This window comes from Pinus tabuliformis, chromosome 2_1, assembly GCF_031772625.1.
Source record: "Pinus tabuliformis cultivar Carrire ecotype Pingquan chromosome 2_1, CPIR1, whole genome shotgun sequence".
NCBI lineage: Eukaryota > Viridiplantae > Streptophyta > Pinopsida > Pinales > Pinaceae > Pinus > Pinus tabuliformis.
The window spans coordinates 251,719,669-251,734,993 of NC_142299.1; the positions used below are offsets into that span (position 1 = coordinate 251,719,669).

The following is a 15,325-nucleotide window of genomic DNA, read 5'->3' on the forward strand; positions in this document are numbered from 1 at the left end:
CGACCACCACATTATCGTCGTTGGAGACAGATCTGTGCAGAAGACGGCAGAATTGGCAGATCTGTAGCAGAAGCTTGTCGTTGGTACAAGGTCGTGCTTGTAGAGTGGTGATCAGTCCTAGATCATGTACCGTGATTCCTTGTGGCATAGAGTTGTGGATCATTTGATTCATTTCACTGAGATAGGGACGGGCAGGAAACTCTTATTTCCACTTCTATAGATTTATAAATGTCCTCTGACATATGAGAGAAATATTGTTCGCTCTTTCTTTCCACGTTTCATTCATTGGTTTGCGTACTGTCACTCAGAAAACAAGCCATATGTCAAAAGACATTTATAAACCTATAGAGATGAAAATAGGAAAAACCGAGACTGACATGCAAGCTCAGATATAGACAAAGCCGGAACTGGAATACGAAAGGTTGATTTAAAGACAACAATATGAATGGGGTGGATTTCAAGCTTTCTTCGCATTTTTTTAAGACAACAATATGAATTGGGTGGATTTCAAGCTTTGTTTTAAAAGACAAGCCTTTTGATTCGAATGGTTTGACTCATTCAATTAATACGGAGGTGAGCCTTGTTCGCAATTCATTTAGAAGTTCATTTTTTTGGAAGCCTCCACGTGGAAAAAGCTTTTGTCTCGAAGTTGGTTTCCACGTGGAGAAAGTCTTCGTCCTTTTTCTATAGTCAAGCCATTTAATGTATTAAATATATATAAAATGTTTTGTTGGGGCTTGTCGAAGGATTTGGGTATAATAAATTGATGGAGTCTTGATTTAAGAAAAGCTAAAGCGTGTGGATTTGAGTTATCACATTGAAATCAAGTTTTTGTTACTGAAAGAAAGGATTTAATGTCGTAGAGGTTTTATGGGTGAGTTCCATTTTCAATTTAGTTAGTGGGAAATATCTCTGTATTTATTAACTATTATTATATAAAAAAAGAGAGTGTGAGAGATGATGTTGGTGATTTTGTTTTTATTGGTTATTAAAAGGGTTGGTGGTTTTTAAATTGGAAGCCTCAGTGTCCAAAATATCAATTTTTGTGTGTTTTATTAGCTATAAAAAGGGTTTGTGGTTCTTAAATTGGAGGCCCCGGTGTTTGAAACACCAATTCTTGTGTTAGTAAAGTCAAGTTGTTTGATCAAATTTTGAACACATTCTGTATCCAAACCTCCATCCTAGCAACTCACGGATAGCCGAAAGCGAAATATCTGACAGATGGTGGTTGGTCCATAGGATGGCTCATTACTTGACGACTCTTATCGTGGAAGCCCCAACGAGTTGGGGTGTCAATATTGTTGATCTTGCAAAGTTCATCGATGATTGTCAAAGGCAGTTACATTTTAAATTGAGGTCAAGTAACAGCTCGAAGATGTGGTGGTGAAAGAGTGGTGTTTGCAAGATTCCAGAGTGGATGTGAGTGTTGATGAAGACTAGTTAGACATATTATCCTTGTTGCTATAAATAGTGTAATCATTGTTTTCCATGTAAGAATTAAGGGAGGGTGTTGGAAGTAATGCTTCCATGTGTTGTTGTGAATTTTCATTATGACTCCCTAGGTGTCATTCTAGAAGTAGTTATTTCCCTATGTGTGTGAGTTGTCTATGTGTCATAGATCCAAATTCTTTGTATCTCATCATCTAAAAGTCGGTGATCTAATTATATTATATGTAACTCCTTTATGTGATCAATAGTAAGAGAGTGTGATTTGTGTTGTGTATGAATATCTCTCTGATCTCTCTCTAATTTCTAATAATTCCCCCTCCATCTGAGTGAGGAATCAATCCATGGACAAGGTATGGTCTAGGGCAAGGCGGGTAGAAGTTCATGCGCATCAAATTCATGGGCTCTGACCCAAACACATTCTTGAAATAATCAAGAGACTCCAAATCTAGGTTTTCAACGAACAAACTCAACATATCTTGAGCGACTCTTTCTATCTAAATTGCATACCTCTCAATTGTATCCATGCAATTAATTAGTTAATGATATAATCAGACCCATGCTCGTAAATACAATTTTATAGTATAATACAGGCATAATTTTGGTTACCTAAAATGTGTGGGGATGGTTGGCCAGAGGGTAAGATTCTTAATGTTGTTTGGCATGAGTTTCAAAAAATCAAGTCACCCTAGTCCAAAGTTTGATCATTACTTGTCACAAACATATTACCGTAACCATGAGCGACTCCTACTTGTGGAGAATATTTCAAATTTTCTTCTAATGGAAGGCTGAAGAATTCTTTAGCTACAACCTTTATCTCATCTATTAAAGTATAAGGAATTCCATGGTTTACAATTTGTGAAGAAAAAATGCAAGATCGTCAATCTTCCTAAATTGTATAAATGTAATACTTTACAAATTATAGCATGATATTTTATGAGAGATCCATTTTAACAATTGAATTTTTTAGCTATCCTTCTTCATATTACAAATTTTGGAAATATTATAGAATTTCACTAAATAAGGTGAAACAATTAACTTAGTTTCTATTAATTATTCCTAAATATTCCTCTAATTTATGATGGAGTTAATTTCAACTCAATTATTCATAAGGAAAGCTTGTAAATATTGTTGGGTATTTTATAAGTTTGATATCAATAATTTTTTCATGATTAGAATCTTCCCACTCAAATATGATATGGTTAATAATGTTATTTTTGAAAGGATCTTAGCTGGAATTATTTGGTGAACAATTTTTTTTCTCTATTTTCTTGAGTTCAAGTCTCTAGAGACATATTGCAGTTTTCAAATTAATAACATTTATAAATAGTTATATTTGAGGAGAGAGTAGCAGCGGATTTATGGAAAATAAAAAAAATTCATGATTAGAATCATCCCAATTACATATGATAAGGTTTAAAATGTTATATGGAAAATATCAGTGCTGAAAATGCAACAAGATGATGGAGCTTAGTGAAAAGAAGTCGCCTTCACTAAGTGGGCCCGCAGGCTATTTTTGGCACAAAGTCTATTTTTAGACATATGGATCATGGTCTATGAGTTGTAGGATGCTATTTGTGGATGATTGGTCATGTTGGTAAAAATAGATGGACTTCTGTTTTTAGACATATGGGCGGAGTCTATTTTTAGACTGCCAAGCTAAAAATAGAACAGTCAAATATTATTACCTCTTAATAATATTTGGACTATAAACATTATCTTATCCTCTTGGAGCACTTCAGTTCGAGCTATGGATGTGGCACATGCAGCTGTCAGAAGGAAATACGCTTTTCTTATGGGTCAGTTGAGCTATTGCATGATGGACTTCGGTTAGAACTCAAGTGATTGAGTTTGGTGGAGTTGATTGAGGAGTTGACGGAGTTGTGTTAAGTTTGACTTAGTTGAACTAGTTGTATTTAGTCTAACTGCAGAATACACTAGCGATGAGTGATGTGAATTAATTATTAATTAATTCACTAATTATTAACTCATAAATCAACTAAAGAATACATCAGTTAACTCAGTGCATGGATAGTTAAGTGGAGACAAGTGTTAGAGGTGAGTGAAAGGGCAAGACAACTGTCAGTTGTGACTATAGTTGTGCATGAGATTTGCACAATCAATGGATTGAGTATTGCCAATGAGGATTGCATGGTTCAACCAAGGGAAATACGAGTTTGGATCAGCCATTCTCATCTATTCTCATGCAGGATTGCACAGTGGAGGCAGGCAAGCAGTGGAGGAGATTTGAACCTGCGATTGATTCAGATCTGAGCTAATTTGTGTATAACAGGTGGAGATAGTACTGAGTACTTGTGAGGAGTATTGTTACATGTTCTCAATCAATACAATATATAGATAGTTGGGGGTTTTCAGCTGTATGCTTTCCCCGTGATATACTGTGTTGATATGTGTGATTGATGCTTCAATGTGCGCATGCGATTGTTTCTGAATTCTGCAAATTGATGATCAATGGTAGAGGAGGTTATGTATTATGCATGCATTATGCAAATAGTGTATAATCAGGATAATCTCTGTGAATAAGTGTTATATTATTCAAAATTTCTACATGGTATCAAAGCAGAGTTGATCATCAGATCTATTATTCAGAAAGTGATTACATTTTATTTCTTCAGGCAGAGTCTGTAATCGGGCTAGGTAGCCTCTAGATTCATCCTTCTTTTGGAAGGTGAGATATCCAGTGAATGCCCATACAGTCAATCTCTGTACGAGAAATACTTTGTTCTCACGAATTTTAGATTAGAAGCGGTTGAGTTTTGAGCTGGTGGAATTCGAATTTGTAGCAGTGTTTTCTTGGTGTCAAAGTTGAAATGTCTTGCAATGGATTGCGATTGGAGTATGCTCTTGAAGGCAGCTCGAATTATATTGCATGGAAAGATAGGATGGAGGGGGTGTTAGATGACAATGGGTTGAAGGAATTTCATAGATGTTGAAGTCCCAAAGCCTACTGATGCTGCTCACGTTGAGGTTTGGCAAAAGAAGACAACAAAGTGTCGAAGGATTCTGTTGGAGGGCGTGAAGGATCACATTGTCTCCAGCCTGCATGGAAAGGCTTCTCCATACTTGATGTGGAAAGTGTTGATAGATCTATTCCAAAGCAAGAGCGACCAGAGGAAGTTGGCGCTCAAGGATAAAATTAGAAACATTAAGTGTGAGAATGGAGACAGTATGCCCAGGTATCTCACGAAGTTCACCCAATGCCGGGATGAGCTGGGAAGTGTGGGGGTGACTATCGATGATGAGGGCTTTGTGAGCTTGGCTCTCCTTGGTCTTCCGAAGAGTTGGCATTCCTATCAGGACTCTATCAATGGTCAAGATAGATTGCTAGGATGGGAGAGACTTTAGTCGGATCTTGTGCAAGAGGAGATTAGACGGAATACCAGGGACGGATCTTCATCAAAGGCATCTGATGAAGAAAATTGTGCTTTGGCTGCCAAAGCAAAGAAGGGGAAGGAGAAGGTTTCTCTTTCTAAATCCAGTTCTTCCAATGATGGGAAGAAGGTTGACAAGTCGAAGGTGAGATGCTTTCGTTGTCATGAGTTGGGCCATTATGCTACTAATTGCCCAAAGAAGAAGTCCAAGAAGGGATTCGAGGAAGGATTTGAAGGTGAGGCACTTGCTTCACAGTTTGAGTTGGATTTCACACTCTTCGCATGCATGGTTTCATCCATGGTGGGAAGTGGTTGGTTTCTTGACAGTGGAGCTTCTTTCCACATGACTAGTGACAAGAGTTTGTTCAGTACTTTGGAGGAGAAAGATCTCCACATACTCATAGTGATGGGTAATGATGAGAAGTATAGTGTCTCAGGTGTAGGCACGATTATTTTTCAGAGGGAGCATGGAGCTCGCCTTACCTTGACCGATGTAAAGTATGTACCAGGATTAAAGAGAAACTTGGTGTCGATCGCGATGCTGGAAGACAGAGGCTATGATGTAGTCTTCAATAAGGGAAAGGTTTTCCTTAGACACATCATCACTAGACAGGTGAGGCAGATTGGTTCACGGGTCAAGAACCTGTATGCTCTTGAGGTTCAAGATGCATGCAACGCCTTGAGCAGCGAGGCAACTGATGGAGACTTGGTGGTTGAGAGGGAGCGTATATAACCTCTCAACATGTAGAGCCAAAAGAAGTCTCAGATGATTGTGGAGGAGCCATGATTGGTGCAGCAACTTCAGGAGGTTGTGGAGCAGCCACAACTAGAGAAGCTAAGAGGAGATCGAGTAAAGACATATACTCATGCAGAGACCTCCAGTAGGGGGAAACTTCGAGCCAGGTGGGTTGAGGGATCACATGTAGCCATACCTCCAGGTAGGAGGTGGGGTGATGTGGATTGATCGTCCCAAGGAGGAGGGGCAGGATCCTTGAGGTACCTAACCTCTTGGATGAGACCTTGCTATGGGAGCCCCGATGTGGAGTAGCAGGAATTGACTGATTAGGTAGAGACAGATGTGGATGGAGCGGCAGAGAGAGTGATAGTGCAGGGAATCCTAGGACAACGCATAGCTAGCAGGCTGCAGTAATGTGAGAGGCACAAATGTTTTGCATAGTGCTACGTGGCACAGAGAGGTGTGCAATGGTGTGAGATGCATGGAGATGTTGCAGTAGAGCAGATGTCAAAGAGGGAGCACTTGTCAATAGCAAGTAGAGCTTCAGCATCAAAGTATGTTCCTAGCCCAACAGAGTGGTCAATTGGGAGTGTTTTTGTTCCAAGTGTTGCTGGAGCAAGTGGATCGGGCAAATGTGTTGCATGCAGAACATTCCAGAGTTGCAGGATAGGGGTTGCAGATAATCAATATCTTGTTGAGAGGGAGTGTTGAAAATGCAACAAGATGATGGAGCTTAGTGAAAAGAAGTCGCCTTCACTAAGTGGGCCCATAGGCTATTTTTGGTGCAAAGTCTATTTTTAGACTGTCTATTTTTAGACATATGGATCAGGGTCTATGAGTTGCAGGATGCTATTTATGGATGATTGGTCATGTTGGTAAAAATAGATGGACTTCTATTTTTAGACATATGGGCGGAGTCTAATTTTAGACTGCCAGAATAAAAATAGAGCAGTTGAATATTATTAGCTCTTAATAATATTTGGACTATAAACATTATCTTATCCTCTTGGAGCACTTCAGTTCGAGCTACAGATGTGGCACATGCTGCTGTCAGAAGGAAATATGCTTTTCTTATGGGTTAGTTGAGCAATTGCATGATGGACTTCAGTTAGAACTCAAGTGATTGAGTTTGGTGGAGTTGATTAAGGAGTTGATGGAGTTGTGTTCAGTTTGACTTAGTTGAACTAGTTGTATTTAGTCTAACTGCAGAATACACTAGTGATGAGTGATGTGAATTAATTATTAATTAATTCACTAATTATTAACTCATAAATCAACTAAAGAATACATCAGTTAACTCAGTGCATGGACAGTTCAGTGGAGAAAAGTGTTAGAGGTGAGTGAAAGGAAAAGACACCTATTAGTTGTGACTATAGTTATGCATGATTGGATTGAGTATTGCCAATGAGGATTGCGTGGTTCAGCTAAGGGAAATACGAGTTTGGATCAACCATTCTCATCTATTCTCATGCAGGATTGCGCAGTGGAGGCAGGCAAGTAGTGGAGGAGATTTGAACCTGTGATTGATTCAGATCTGAGCTAGTTTGTGTGTAACAGGTGGAGATAATACTGAGTACTTGTGAGGAGTATTGTACTATGTATTGTTACATGTTCTCAATCAATATAATATACAGATAGTTGGGGGTTTTCAGCTGTATGCTTTCCCTGTGATATACTATGTTGATATGTGTGATTGATGCTTCAATGTGCGCATGCGATTGTTTCTGAATTCTGCAAATTGATGATCAATGGTAGAGGAGGTTATGTATTATGCATGCATTCCGCAAATAGTGTATAATCAGGATAATCTCTGTTAATAAGTGTTATATTATTCAAAATTTCTATAATCAGTTGGTTTTTCGCTATAAATACATTAGGCCTAATAGAAAGACACCCCCCCTTACCTAAACTATAGATATTCTCGTTGCTATATGAAATTTATTACCCACCTGGAAGAAACCCCATTATTGGCATTCATTACCCACCTGAAAGAATCCCCATTCTTGGGAGGCGTTGGAAACCCTCTCCATTTCTTCTTGTCTCTGATCATCTTATCCCTGCGAGGTGATAAGCTTCTTCATGTCAATAACAAGAATTAAAAATTCAGAAGAAGCGAGTAATGAGAGAGTTGGCCTCTGTTCCTGGGGTCTTATGTAACATCGGAGAACAACTTCAACAACATCTTGGTGGACATGATTTTTGACAAGCTCCTACACACTTTCCATGGGAATCACTTTGCCCGTGTTTCCATGGATGAAAGGGTTTGCATCTGAAGTGGCCATGAGCGTAGTGGAATAACAAAGGGTTGCACAACCTTGTTATCCCAAGGGAGCAAGCTATATCTCATGCAACATGGAATTTACACTTTCTTTGCCCGCCCCACAACACACCATTTATTTGTCGTGAAAATTATACAGCATTCAACAATCCCCAGTACGATTTTGATTTCAAACATTTTCTCATCCTACTCTTCAGGTCTTCAACGTTCATTTGTGCTTTCGTTCTTAAATACTCCAATCTTAAATTCAGTATTGGAAAGGAAAAGGAGGTAAGGCACAAAATAACACACGCAAAACACATGAGTTGCGGCTCTTTTACTGATTACACAAATTTGATGATTACAATGAACCCAGTGAGAGGTATTTAAATCTTTTCCAACTAGAGACTCGCCTAAAATAACTTGACATACAACCACATACTAAATTCGACTATGACTTAACTTGACTTGACTCAACTTGACTCAGTTAACTGACTCTCTAATTTTATCCAACTTCTTCAAGTGGGAGTAATTATCTATTTTAACACTCCCTCTTAATTACGACCACTAAGCTAGGACATGACTCAACTTGACTCAATTAATTGACTCTCTCATTTTAGCCAACTCCTTCTTTGTGCTTGCATACATTATGCCACAATCTCTAGTTCTTGCTATGTATCTCAGAATTATTTTTCTTGCTCTCCAATGTGTGTCTTTTGGAGTCTCCATAAATATGGAAATCAAACTCACTCCTTGCATAATATTTGGTCTTGTAGCTACGAGATAAATTAGGCCACCAACCAATCTTTTGAATAGATTTGAATTGACATCTGATCCTTCATCATCCGTGCTTAATTTTGTACCTATTGCAACTGGTGTAGGGATAGGTTTGTAATTCTCCATCCTAAATCTTTTCAACAAATCTCTAGCATATTTATTTTGGCAAATAAAATTCATTTTTTAGATTGCTCAACTTCTATTCCAAGAAATCTCACGAGACCAAGATTTGTCATCTCAAATTATTTCATCATTGGATACTTTAAATTCATGCAATTCAAAATAACCTATATAAATCATGTCCTCCACATATAAATAAACAATCAAAATTTGTCCATGCTCATTTACCTTTGTGTACAAGGTAGGTTCAATGTTGCTTCTGAAAATTCCATTCTTGATCATATAGCTTTCAATTCTATTATACCAAGCTCTAGGTGCTTGCTTGAGTCCATAGAACACTTTCTTCAACTTGTAAAATTTATCTTATTTACCTTCAATTTCATATCGTGGAGGCTGTTGGACATAAATTTATTCTTCTAAAATTCCATTCAAGAAGGTTAATTTCACATCCACATGATATACTTTCAAATTGTTCTAAGTTGTTGTGGTTAGAACTGCTCTTATAGTATCCAATCTCACTACTGAAGAAAACATTTCTTCAAAATCTATTCCTAGTTGATGTGAGAATCCTTTTTCTACATGTCTTGATTTAAATTTGTCAATTTCACCTTTCTCATTCAACTTTGGCTTGTACACTCATTTTACTCCAATGAGGTTTTTAACCTTTGGTAAATCAACCAAATCCCATGTATCATTCTTTTCAATAGCATCAATTTCTTCATCGATGGCTTGCACCCAATTTTCATCTCTGATTGTTTCATTTGTAAATATCTTTCAGACGTCTCATCTTTCTTTTACCATTGCTTGATTCATCACTTGATTGGCTGCTAGGAGAATTCTAATATGTTGATCTACTTGAAGATCCATGCTGTTGACAAAATCTTGGAGTCCTTGTTGGTGTCTGCTCTTGTGATTCTATTTTCTCCTTTTCTACTACATCTTCTGTTATCAATGGTGCTTGTGCATCAATTGTTTTGTCTACAATCCCATTCCATGAATCTTGTTCTTTGAACACACCATCTCTGCTAATTATGGTTTTCTTGGTGATAGGGTTATACAATTTGTAAGCTTTTGAATGCTCAATATAACTAGTTAATATGCATTTTTCACTTTTATCATCCAATTTGCCTCTTGGCTCCTAAGGCACATGTGCATAAGCTACACATCCAAACACTTTGAGATGAGATACACTACAAGACATACTTGACCATGCTTCTTCCGGTACTTTGTTCATCACACTTTGTGTAGGAGATTTGTTTATCACATAAAAAAACATGCAACTACTTTTTCCCAATACTCATTAAACACATTTCTTCCTTTGAACATGCTCCTTGCCATGTTCATAATTGTTCTATTCTTTCTCTCTGCTACACAATTTTGCTGCGGTGTGTACCTAGTTGCAAACTATCTTCTGATTCCATGGTGTTTGTAGTAATCATGGAATGCCCTTGAATCATATTCTCCACCACGATATGACCTTAATACCTTGATTTGCCGATCACTTTGGTTCTCTATTAAGGCTTTGAATTCTTTTAACTTTGCAAAAGTTTCAGACTTCTTCTTGAAGAAATAAACCCATGTCTTTCTTCTATAATCATCGATGAAAGTGAGGAATTAATAACTTCCACCAATCTACTGTGTCCTCATAGGTCCACATAGGCCTGTATGCACTAGCTCGAGAGGTTGCTTTGCTTTGTAAGCAACTCCCTTTTGGAAAATTTCACAGTGTTGCTTTCCCAAGATGGAACACTCACAAGTACTAGCAGGTTCTTTGATGGGAGGTAATACTTTGACCATTTGTTTCTGCTGCAACAATATTAAACTAGAAAAGAGCAAGTGTCCAAATCGAAATTTCCATAACCAATAATCATCAGAACATGCAACTGTAACAAAACTCACCTGATCACTATAATTCATAATTAGAGGAAATAGTTTGTTCCTCATCATATGAACCTTTTCTAGTAGCTTCTTGCTTGGGTTCTTGTCATATATAACACATTATTGTCCTTGAAAGATAACTCTATATCTCTTCTATGTCAATTGGCCAAAACTTATTAAATTATGTTTGAGACTAGGGGCATAATATACCTCTGAGATTGTCTTTGTCTCCCCCTGTTTGATGTTGACCACTCCTTTGCCATCTACATCCACAGTCTTGTGAGTCCCCAAATTTACCTTAGTCTTCACAAATTGATCCAAATTTGTAACCAAATTCTTGTTTCATGTCATGTGGTTACTGCAACCATTGTCTAATAACCACACATTATCAGAAGCTTCATGCATGGTATGGAAAGCTAGGAACATGGGGTTAGTATTATCTGTAGTGACATTAACTCTTTGGTTTCCTTGATCAACTATCATCTTCCTATAATCACGGGCATAGTGACCAAATTTATTGCAATAATAACATATCACCTTTGATTTGTCAACTCTTTGATTATTGTTGAAGCTCCAGTTGTTGCTTCCACTTTCATGTTCATGCTCTTCTCAGCCATCTCTCTCACCACCATGTCTTCTGCCTTGTCCTCTGCCTCTCGATCTACTTTTGCCTCGACCTTTATTTCTTGAAATAGAAACCTAGATTTTGCAAGTGGTTTCTAAAGTGGAATAGAAGTGATCCCATCAACTCATTAACTGTCAATGCTTCCAAATCCTTGGCCTTTTCTATGGCTGCTACTACAATGTCAAATTTGAAAGACAAAGATATGAGGACCTTCTGAACCACTGTTTGATCTTTAATATCTTCACCATAAAATTTTAACTGATTTACGACAGTCATGACCTAATTCATGAAAGAATCAATGTCATCTATCTTTTCCATCTACATAGTTTCAAAATCTCTCTTCGTATTTTGCAACTTAATAGTATTGACTTTGGCCATAACATTATAGCTTGTCGCCAAAGTCTCCCATGCTGTCTTCTTGAAGACGTGATCATATTTTTCTAGAACACTGCTTGGTCCACATCATGCTAGATAAGATGCAACACTTGTGCGTTCTTCTTTTTGTATTTCTTCCATAGTTCCCTCTTTGCATTAGTGCAGACTCGTTTTTTTGCTTCATCCTTAGGTTCTAAAAACCCAAACTGGGCATAAATGTGGTCTTCATCTTAATGACCCACATATAATGGTCTTCATCTTAATGACCCACATATCATAATCCTTCCCTGTAAACGGTAGAAAATGGAGCTAAAAAATTGAGAAAACCATCTTTCTTAAAAAAAAATCAGTTTTAAACTTTGCAAAACTCCTTTATTAGTTTTTATAAAAGTTTCTTTATATTTATTTATTTATAAAAACTTTTTAAACCCCTTTTAAAAAACTCCTTGAAAACCTTTAATTTTTTTTTTTATAAAATTACTTTTATAAAATCCTTTTGATTAAAGCCTTTTCAACAAAGCTCACATATTGTTTCAAGAAAGCCTTTTTCAATAGTCACGTATTGTTTGAAACTTTCACATAAGATAAAAACAACCCACGTGGCAAAAAAAACTTTGACACTTCGCCTTTTTTTCGATCCGTCACAGGGCTTGTGGACCTGGCCACGGCCAAACTGCGGAAATAACCCAAAATTTGAATTAACGAAGTGCGAAATACCTGCACACTTGTAACTCCTTAATAGTGGGACGATTTTGCAACACATTTTTTTTAATAAATGTAGTCTTTCTTTTCTGGGTCTTTTTTTCACTGGCAATGCAAGTACCACAGATTTGTATTCCTTTTTAGGTTGCGGCATGAACCTTTTTAAAGATGGCAATGATCTATGCTTTTTTCGATGATACAATGCATAAAATAATACATACAAAACACACGAGCTGCTGCGGTGCTTTTATTGATTATAAAAATTTGATGGTTACAGTGAACCCAGTAAAAAGTATTTAAATCTTTTCCAACTAGCCACTCACCTAAAATAACTTAACATGCAACCACATACTAAATATTACTGACTTAACTCGAGTTGACTCAACTTAAATCAGTTAACTAAGTCTCTAATTTTAACGAACTTCTCCATACAAAAATAATTAGCTATTTCACATTTAGATCATCCAATAATGACCCTATTACTAACTGCTTCTGTAACCCAAAAGTACAATATGTCCATATGTATTTAACATCAAGAATCTGATACTGTAACTTAATCTTTATAAACCCTTAAATATTGTTATTCATATTAAAACTTAATCTTTATCCACACTTGAATATGGTCAAGTACAATCCTGTCCAGGTGTGTTTAATACCAGGAATTTCGTATTGCAGCTTAATCTTGATCATCAACCCTTAAATATGGTCTCACCAACCATTCAGTAAGAACTGCCGTTCATGTGGTTGAATTTTAATTTCACCATATATGTTGTCACTCTTGATCTCACCTTCTGCTGAATATGATCTCAGTGATTTGTTGTTGTTGAACTGTCAAATCTATTTGCTTTAACTATGCTATCATCCTTCTCACGTCATGTTAACATGTTAATATTTAACTGATAATCATTGTTTATCGGTCATTTCGATTAAGGAACAATCTCAATATCAATATTAAGGAACAATCTCGATATCAATATTAGCGTTAATTGAACGTTAGAAATCAGGACCGAGGATTGAGAAAGTATAATACGCTGCGTTTTGATGTTGTGTTTGCGTACACATTGATTTCAATGATCACTGATAGTAAGACAATGAAGTTAATGAGCGGACAAACGTAATTAAGACAGCTATAATTAAGTGAATGAAATAATAAACTATAAAATAGAGGAGTGAAAAAAAGGAATAAGAGAATATGTTTTTGAGAAAAAAGGAACAAGACAACTCTAATTAATTGAATGAAACAATAAACTATTAAATAAAAGAAAACTTGTTTTTAGGAAGAAAAAAAAATCACTTTAAAGGAAGGTGAGTGCATTCTTCAGCCATATAGAGGTTACAATATCCTTTCTCAAGCTATGCTTCTAATAAGAATACTTTCATGTTCGGTTGTATAGAATAATGAAGCCTGTATATGCTGTCCTATATTACATTACCCAACCACGCCTATGTGGGCCAATAGTCCAACTATTGGCCTTGTATTATGAGGTATTATACAATGAAGTTCTTTTAAGTCTTTAAAAAGGATTTATCACATAAATAGTATAGGTTTTCTAATGCCACCTACTTATAATTTACTAATTGGAAATTTACCAATTTATTAATGACCCAATTAAGATTAACCTAGTATTTTTCATTTTAAATTTGAATTGAGATAAACATCTATTCTCTCAAGTTTATTAACATAGTATTGAGGAATACAACATGTCCTTAATCACATAGCTCAACCTATAGAATTTACAAATATTCAATATATCAAACTAAGAGAACCCATACTAATATAGTTATTATATCTATATGATTGGATTACAATTCAAAAATGGATTCTTACAATTACATGCCTAAGCATGCTTGTAAAATGGATTAAAGAAAACATAATGAAAAGAGGGTTATCTTAGGTTAGGGTCTCAAATGAGCTATAATTTTAACTTTCAAATGTTAAATTTCTCTTGGTAAGACTATTCTTTGATTTAGGCGGTGGATTTTTTATTTCATAGTCACAATCTTTTATTTTTAATGCTATGGTTGAAAATTGTTGGAATTTTGATTAAAGCTTCAAAGCCATCAAGTTTTTTGAAGAAAATCTCCAAAAGGGGTTTCAATATTGTAAATGAATTATAATTCTTTAATTGTAAATATTCTAGTTTCATTTACTTATTATAGAACAGTTTTAGAAAAGCTATGGATAGGAAAGATTTTTTTCTGTAAGGCAAAAGAAAAGTTTCTGTGAAAAGCATGAGATATTTATGGAATAAATAATGAGAAATTTAGGGAATAGAGTAATTTATGGATCTAGAAAAATCTATTTTTCTACAAAAGTTGTATTTAGTCAATGTAAGACTAAGGGAAAAGTTATTGGCCAAATGAATATGATATCAGGTCAAGAGGGGAATGAATACTTATGTAATTGTTTTGCAATTGTATGGACATGATTTTATTAATGAAATGAATTTTCATTATGTTCCCAATATGTCTGGTGTATCTGTGTGATTGATAATAGTTCTATCCATGCTCTAGAATCCATGCAAGTGAAGTAAATTTTTTATATGAAATACTTTTGCAAAACAAACTAAGGGCTTGATGCTGAAGTGATTTGTTGTGTGCTCTAGAGAAGGTAAAATTCCAGGAAAAATCAAATTTTCCCGCATCAAATTCTAACACTTAAAAAAAAAAGAGGTGACCTCTTTTTCATTTTAGCATGTTTTTCGTTTCTGTTTGTAGCTATGATATTCGGTTTTAATGCCCTTGTTGATTTTTTTATTTTTTTTGAACCTAAAATGGAAAGAGGGTAATGCTTCTCACCTTTTTATTGTGTGTTGGCATATTACTCAGTGTGTGTTGTCATTGGTACCAAATTCAAGAGACATGATTAAAAGTATACTATCATTGATGTCAGTGGTGTTGTTCGTTTTGTCATTCTAATACCTAACTTGATGTTAAGGTTGAAGATGTTGTTTGGGTAACCTATATTTGAAGGTCATTCGTGATCCAGGTGGATATTGGTAGCCACCCGCCAATTC

General features: G+C 36.0%; 1 pseudogene; it reads right to left on the minus strand.

Moving 5' to 3' along the window:
- Positions 1-1,745: 1,745 nt before the first annotated feature.
- Positions 1,746-7,856, minus strand: LOC149199644 (protein LATERAL BRANCHING OXIDOREDUCTASE 1-like; annotated as a pseudogene).
- Between the last annotated feature and the right edge of the window lie 7,469 nt (positions 7,857-15,325).